The sequence below is a fragment of the Oncorhynchus gorbuscha genome, unplaced genomic scaffold (assembly GCF_021184085.1).
Source record: "Oncorhynchus gorbuscha isolate QuinsamMale2020 ecotype Even-year unplaced genomic scaffold, OgorEven_v1.0 Un_scaffold_512, whole genome shotgun sequence".
NCBI classification, from domain to species: Eukaryota; Metazoa; Chordata; class Actinopteri; order Salmoniformes; family Salmonidae; genus Oncorhynchus; species Oncorhynchus gorbuscha.
The window spans coordinates 158,969-167,175 of NW_025745344.1; positions in this window are offsets into that span (position 1 = coordinate 158,969).

Genomic DNA, 8,207 nt, shown 5'->3' on the forward strand with positions numbered 1-8,207 from the left:
GTGACATTACACTATTTATTGGCACTCAGACACACTACGACGGCACCAGACACTACACAGCGACAGACCAGACACTACAATTGAGCGATTGCACCAGCACACTCACTACGACAGACCAAGACGCATCAGACACTGGTTCTGCCGAATACATCAGTGCACAGCACCAGGACACACATCTGATGACAGACCAGTGATTGCCACTACATTCAGACCAGACCACTACACTGCATCAGACAACATTTCATGACACAACACATATTGCATCAGACACACTACCAATTTTACTAGTAATTCCCAGATTACGAGCTGCTATCCAGACACACATGACAGACCAGAGCATTCACACCATACAGACCAGCTCGGTTACAGAAAGCACCAGACACTACGTCATATCCCATGACAATACACTGTCAGACAATTACGAATTTGCACCAGACACACACATAAGACCACATGAAGTTGTTGCACTGCGACACAGTAATCAGTATCAGTCACAGACAGACATGGACACTACACATGATTAGCATCAGACAGCCTCAATGTCACAGAACAGATACTCGTTGTCTACATAGACAGATCACTACACTATGACAGACCACACTACACCACAGACCAGACACACTCTGCACAGACCAGGTCACACACCTCCCGTCAGACACTACACAATGACCAGACCAGACACTACACACACAGACAGACACAAATAGACAGACCAGACACTCAAACTAGACAAACCAGACACTACACTCATGACAGCATCAGACACTACACTACTTATTGCACTCATTATCTGAGCACAGCACACCAGACACCCACATATCAGTGCACTCCCCATGACATTCACCATGATACATTACATGAGCAGACCCAGCAGACCAGTGACAATTGCTATTTCATGACAGAACAGGACACTACACTATCACAACAGGACATGACAGACCAGACATCACAGCACCTGTCATTCACACACATAGACAGTACACTGCTTATACAGTATCAGTATTACAGACAGACCAGACACTGATTAATCAGACACTCCACACGAGCTTATACATGTGACACTGATCACGACAGACCAGCACACTACACCATGACAGCACTCAGACACCTCAATCATTTATACAGACCAGACACTACACTATGATGCACTGCATCACCCTACACTACTTATTGCACCAGACACTGGCCACTACATTGCACAGACACACAGCTACCAGACATCTATCACACACATTACCAGTGACACTCACCATACAGACCACGACACTGCACACTATCAGACCAGGACACTGTTGTCATGAAGGCACACAGACACCGCATTAAGAAGGCATACTGTTGGTTCGCACTCCATCAGGACACAGACTACGATGGCACCCAGACACTGCACTACACAGACCAGACAGACTGGGCCACACCGTCACTACATATACCCAGACACTACTGTTCAATGAATAATATAGGCACATGGCATACACTATGAACAGACAGACACTATGACAGCACAGTATCACTACAATTACGACAGACAGACACTACCTGCTGCATCAAGTATCAGGACCAGACACTACACTGCACAGGACACAACACTACGACAGACAATGACACTGCACACACAGACAGACAATTACTGTCATGGCATCAGACACTCACTCATGACCAGACAATTACACTACTACAGACCAGGACATACCACACATATCACACTCAGACACACACAGCAGAATAGACATACACACATACATTGTTCAGCACATGACAGGACACTGCCAGTTCATGAATAGACCAGGACAATTCACATATCACCAGACACCACACCTCAGCGAGCAGACTCAGACATACTGCACATTCTCATGATTAAGACCAGGACACACTCACAGACACTCACCACATTTACAGACCAGACACCACACTACATATGCACCAGGACACTGTTACCAGACCAGACAGACTACCATATCAGACCAGACACTACACATATCAATCAGGACACTGCTAATTACATACCAAACCACATTGCACAGACACCAATATTGCACTGGTTCTATAAGACCAGACACCCATATGACACAGACACTACACTTATAGACCACCTCCTCACAACCACTTAGCCACAATCGCGACACTAATATTCCCTCCCCTCAGCACAGACAATAATCATTTATAATCAGACATCACACTACGAGACACTCACAATTGCCACCAATGTCACACACACACCACTACAGTAATCAGACAAGTCTCAACATACAGACCAGACAGCACCATCACACTCAGCATATCAGACTACACACACACACTACGCATGGCATCATGCAATACTACAGACCAGATATACTACTACCCGCCTACAGACCATTTATATTGCACAGACAATACAAATTGCTTTATCAGTGACAATACACACACTGCTTATAGACCACCAATTTATTGCACAATACACCATACACAGACACTCACACCATGCCAGCACAGCACACACATGCACAGACCAGGCTATCACACTCATGACAGACCAGACAGACAGCCACCTCTCATGACAGTACTCACACATGCTCTGCACCAGAATTACACACAGACTGTGCTCGCAACTGCCACCATGAAGGGCATCAGTGAATATTCGCTGTCATTTGAATATACTCAAAATAATTACAATTACGATGTAGTAATCAGTGCATCTCACTACATCATGCACAGCACATATCATTTATATAACAGAGATGACAATTAGCATTCAGTAATCAGACCACTACACACTCAGCTACTCAGACAGAAGGCTGCATGATAGACCAGAATACACACTCACACATGCTGCATCAGACACTCACTATGACAGACCAGTGACACTACATTCCACGACACACTGCAATTTACTGGGCACCCATGACACACACACACACACAGACAGCACCAGGACACACATCAGACACTGGTAACAGACACTGCCACTATGAACAGACACACACTCATGATACACATGACACCAGACACTACACTACATAGACATCAGTGACACTCATGAGCATGCACAGCACCAGTAGGAGAATCAGACACTTCAATATTTATTGGGTGACTCAGACACAATTACTTATTAGTGACCAGACACTACACCACAGACACATTACATGACAGACCAGACATGACAGACACACTACGACAGTACACAGGACACGCATTAGTATTCCACATTGTCATTTATCACTGCCAATCATTTACAAGTATCAAGAACACAGAAGGTGATCAGGCATTAAGAATCAGGACAGTGCACAGTGACACAACACTGAAGAGCGAGACCAGGTACACAATACTACGACAGATCAGACACTGGCCACAGACTCAGGACACAGACATGCAGGTCAGACACACACATCAGACCATGACTGTTATCATTTACAGAACAGACATTTGTTCATGACACAATCATATAATCAGTGACACTACACTATGATTACATCAGATCATCTGCTTAATATGAAACAGACACAAATGGTGACCAGTACACACATTTAGAGACATGACACAGCACTGCGATACACTCAAAAACACTACACTTACTGATTATCAGACACTATATTCAAGACAGACCAGTGAGACACTACACAGCACAGCATCAGACACCACCCATTATGACCACCAGACACTGCCTGTCTCAGCTGACACAGTGACATCGCTGACTGGCGACAGACCATTATTGCACTCCAGACACTCAACACATGACAGACACACACATTATCAGACCAGACACACACTGTCAGATCACTACACATGCCCATAATTGGCGCACAGACAGAAGATATTAGCATCATCAGAGTGACCAGACAATAATTCACATGCATTGGCATCAGAAACACTACACACGTGAGCTCAGACAGGACACTACACTACATAAATATATGAACAGACACCTATGATATAACATGACACTGGGCTCACTACATAAGACTCAGACACACTGTGTCCCAGTGTATCACAACACTACAGACATGTGTGACACACACACACCACGACTGCACACACTACACTACACTGGCACAAAAACATCTGACTACACATATCAGATAATTACACTACACTGTGACACACATGACATATACTATTTATTTGTATCAGATTAATTGTTAATATATTTAGACAGACACTACACATAATAGAATAGATAATTGTTAATATTTATATCAGATACTACACATATATTAATTGTGAAACATCACACACACACACAGACATTCACTCATTTATACATACATGAATATTACACACCCTCAATGCTACAGACCAGACACAATACCACATTGCACAGATACTACACATGAGCAGACCATACATTACACATGTCAGACCCAGACATTACACAGTGGTCAGTAATCAGACAATTACACATGAGCAGTAACATGACATGATACACTGGCACCATACACTCAGTACACTACATTTAAGGGTGATCAGAGCATCATACTCATGCATAAGACTGAGATACATCTACACCAGGACACTACACATATCAGAATACTGACCCAGACATCACACTACTATGGGCATCAGGCCATAATCATTTATACAGACAGACACTACAATTAAGACTGTTTAGTAATCAGACACTACACATACACAAAACCAGTACACACATGCTGCATCAGACACTGTTAATTGAGACAGACAGAGACCACATTATATTACATCAGACATCAGTTGGCACTTCCCTCACACATGATCAGAGTAATAGTACTGTTGCTCATTTCATTGCATCAAAAGGTCAATATCAATCAGAACACTACACATACGTATCAGACCAGACATTCACAGACTGTACACACATATAATTCCATTTATTGTGACCAGAGCCACTGTTATCAGACCAGACACTACACATTTGTTGGCATCAGAGACACTACACTGCATTATGACAGACAATTACGACAGACCAGGCCACCACACCAAGACCATGACACAGCAGCAGCGACAGCACCAGATTGTTCATTACCATGAAGGGCACTCAGACATGCCACTGGTTAATTCATGACAGACCAGACACATTCATGACAGATCAGGCAATTTGCTGCATCATATCAGATCAGGACACCAAGGCAGACAGACCAGGACACTACACCATGACAGACCAGACACCACCAGACATCAGACACTACTACATGAGAAGTAATCAGTGACACTACACTACGACACACCATTTACTCAATCAGACACACGACAGACCAGACACTCACACCCATGACAGACCAGACTATGACAGACCCTGACACACCATACAGACCAGACACACACATATGACACTGCACTATGACAGAATCAGTGACACCAGCCACTGGCGACAGCCCAGGACACTGCGCCACATGACAGACCAGACACACACCACATTACATGACCAGACATTACACAATGAAGGCACTGTCTCACCACACAGGCACAGAACACTACACATCCACACTACGATAGACCAGACACTACGATATCATTACAGACATTCAATACACAGGACACTACATTCACTCAGAATCATCTCAGACCATGACAGACAGTACACTGGCTGACAGGTGACCAGACACTACACATACACTGGCAGAGACCAGCATACACCATATCAGATCATGACATTCCACCACAGACACTACACAAAGACAGACCATCACTCACCATACAGAAACCAGGACACGAGCAGACAGACACACACTCCATGACAGAACAGACACAACACTAAGACATCACGACAGAACAGACACACAGCATAAGACCAGTATCATACTGAGACAGGACACTGCTCATTATCAGACAGACATACAAGCGATATGACCAGACATCTCACACAAGAGACCCACACTCACAATCATACTCAGACCAGACACTGCCACTACACAGACCAGACTACACCATGACAGACCAGTGACACTGCCATTCCATATGACAATGGCATCAGACACTGCTCACACAGACCACTGGCCACTGGCTGCATCAGAGACACTGAGCACATGATAGCACCAGTGACACACACATGGCAGCACTCCCCAGATACCATGACAGGACCAGACACTACACACATTGCACAGACACTGCTGGTCTCATACAGACCAGACACTCACACATACGCACCAGTCAATCACGACAGACCAGTGACCACCACACCACATTTCAGACCAGACACTCACTCCCCTCACACCACGCATTATATCAGACACTCAAATACGATTGCATACCACGCTGCGACCAGTGCATCACTACCTTCCCGCTCACCATGTCAGTAGACACTACCATTGCCTGTGACCAGACACTACACATGACAGACCAGCCACATACAGGACAGACACTGACTGTGACACTGATATGACAGGACCAGACACTACATGAGGTTAGACCAGACACTGTTACCATATCAAATACACTATACAGACAGACATTGTTGGCACATGACAGAGACCAGACACTGCATCATGACAGAGCCACCATACCACATGACCAGACAATTACACCACTTATATGACAGGACACTACACTGACAGACCACCGTGACACACACCAGATATCAGGACACTGTTATTCATGAAGAATACTACACTCATGATTGGTGACCAGACACTACACCCATGACAGACCAGACACACACTACGACAGCACCTGACACAGCTATCAGACCAGTATCACCAATAATCATTTGACAGACCAGAGCCATTCATGACAGACCAGACACTGGTTACTACGACAGACCAGACAGCCATCATTTATACTCCAGACAATTCCCACACTCATGATTAAGTATCCAGACACATTGAATCTCATGACAGACAGGACACTACTCACTGGCTTATAGTATTCCCAGAGCATACATGATACAGACCAGGACATCACACATTTATTGCACCAGACCACTCACCAATGACAGTGCATCATAACACTACAATCATTTATACACTCAGAATAATATTCATGATATACAGCATACCAGCACTGCATTGCATCAGACACAATTGTTTATTAATACACCATGACAGAATCACATTGCACAGATACACTGCAGACAGAATCAGTGACAGCTTATTGGTATCAGACACATACTCATACAGTATCAGAACAGACATCAGCTGTCAAGCATCAATATCACTACACACATGACAGACCAGACATCACAGACACTCACAACGCATCAGTACACACACACAGACACTACACTACGACATCAGACCACAACATACTGCTTAGCAAACACAGTGACATCAGAAACAGACACTACACAGACACAGACAATACACTGCTTATGGGAGACCAGTGACACAGCCACAGCATTACACTCAGTGACACACACTGAGCACAGACAAAGACACACACACCAGCCTGATGGCATCACCACCAGGACACACACCAGCTGATGAGACACTACACATTGACAGACCAGGACACACACTCATGACAGACCAGACAAAGATTACAGACAGGACACTACACTCAGACATTTACAGACCAGTATTGTTGATGACAGACCAGACACTATGACAGCACTGAAACACTGTTACCACATATACCAGGACACGTTCATGCATTGGTGACCAGGACACTGCCACAGCACTGCACACATACGATTACACATACTCACTACGACAGACAGTCACTTACAGATATAATCAGGACACTGGTCATACACAGAATATTCACCATACAAGTGACCAGGACCACTCACACTGTTTATACTACCAGACACTACACCAAGCTGCACATGACACTGTTGCTCAATTTACAGAATCAGACAATACATCATTATCAGACCAGACATCATTCACTCATTACACAGTGACATACACAATGAAGGCATCAGGTCGCATACTACTACCTCACGCCCAGACCAGACACTGGCATCATTTGACAGACCAGACACACAATTTATTTCAGCTACCTCCCTCACATGTCAGAATCATATCACTGCACATGCTCGTACAGACACACATCATCAGCACACAGTATCGCATCAGACACTGCTGACTATGACAGTGACCAGGAGACACTACTGACAGACCAGACACTGGCACTACATTAGCATCAGACACTACAGAATCAGTATAATTACTGGCACATGCATTATGGTCACTACACATTTGAAGGGAATCAGACACTGCTCATGCATTAGTATCAGACACATGACAGACACACCAGACACACACATAAAAAAGACAGACATACTACCCTACCAAACCAGACACACACATACGCAT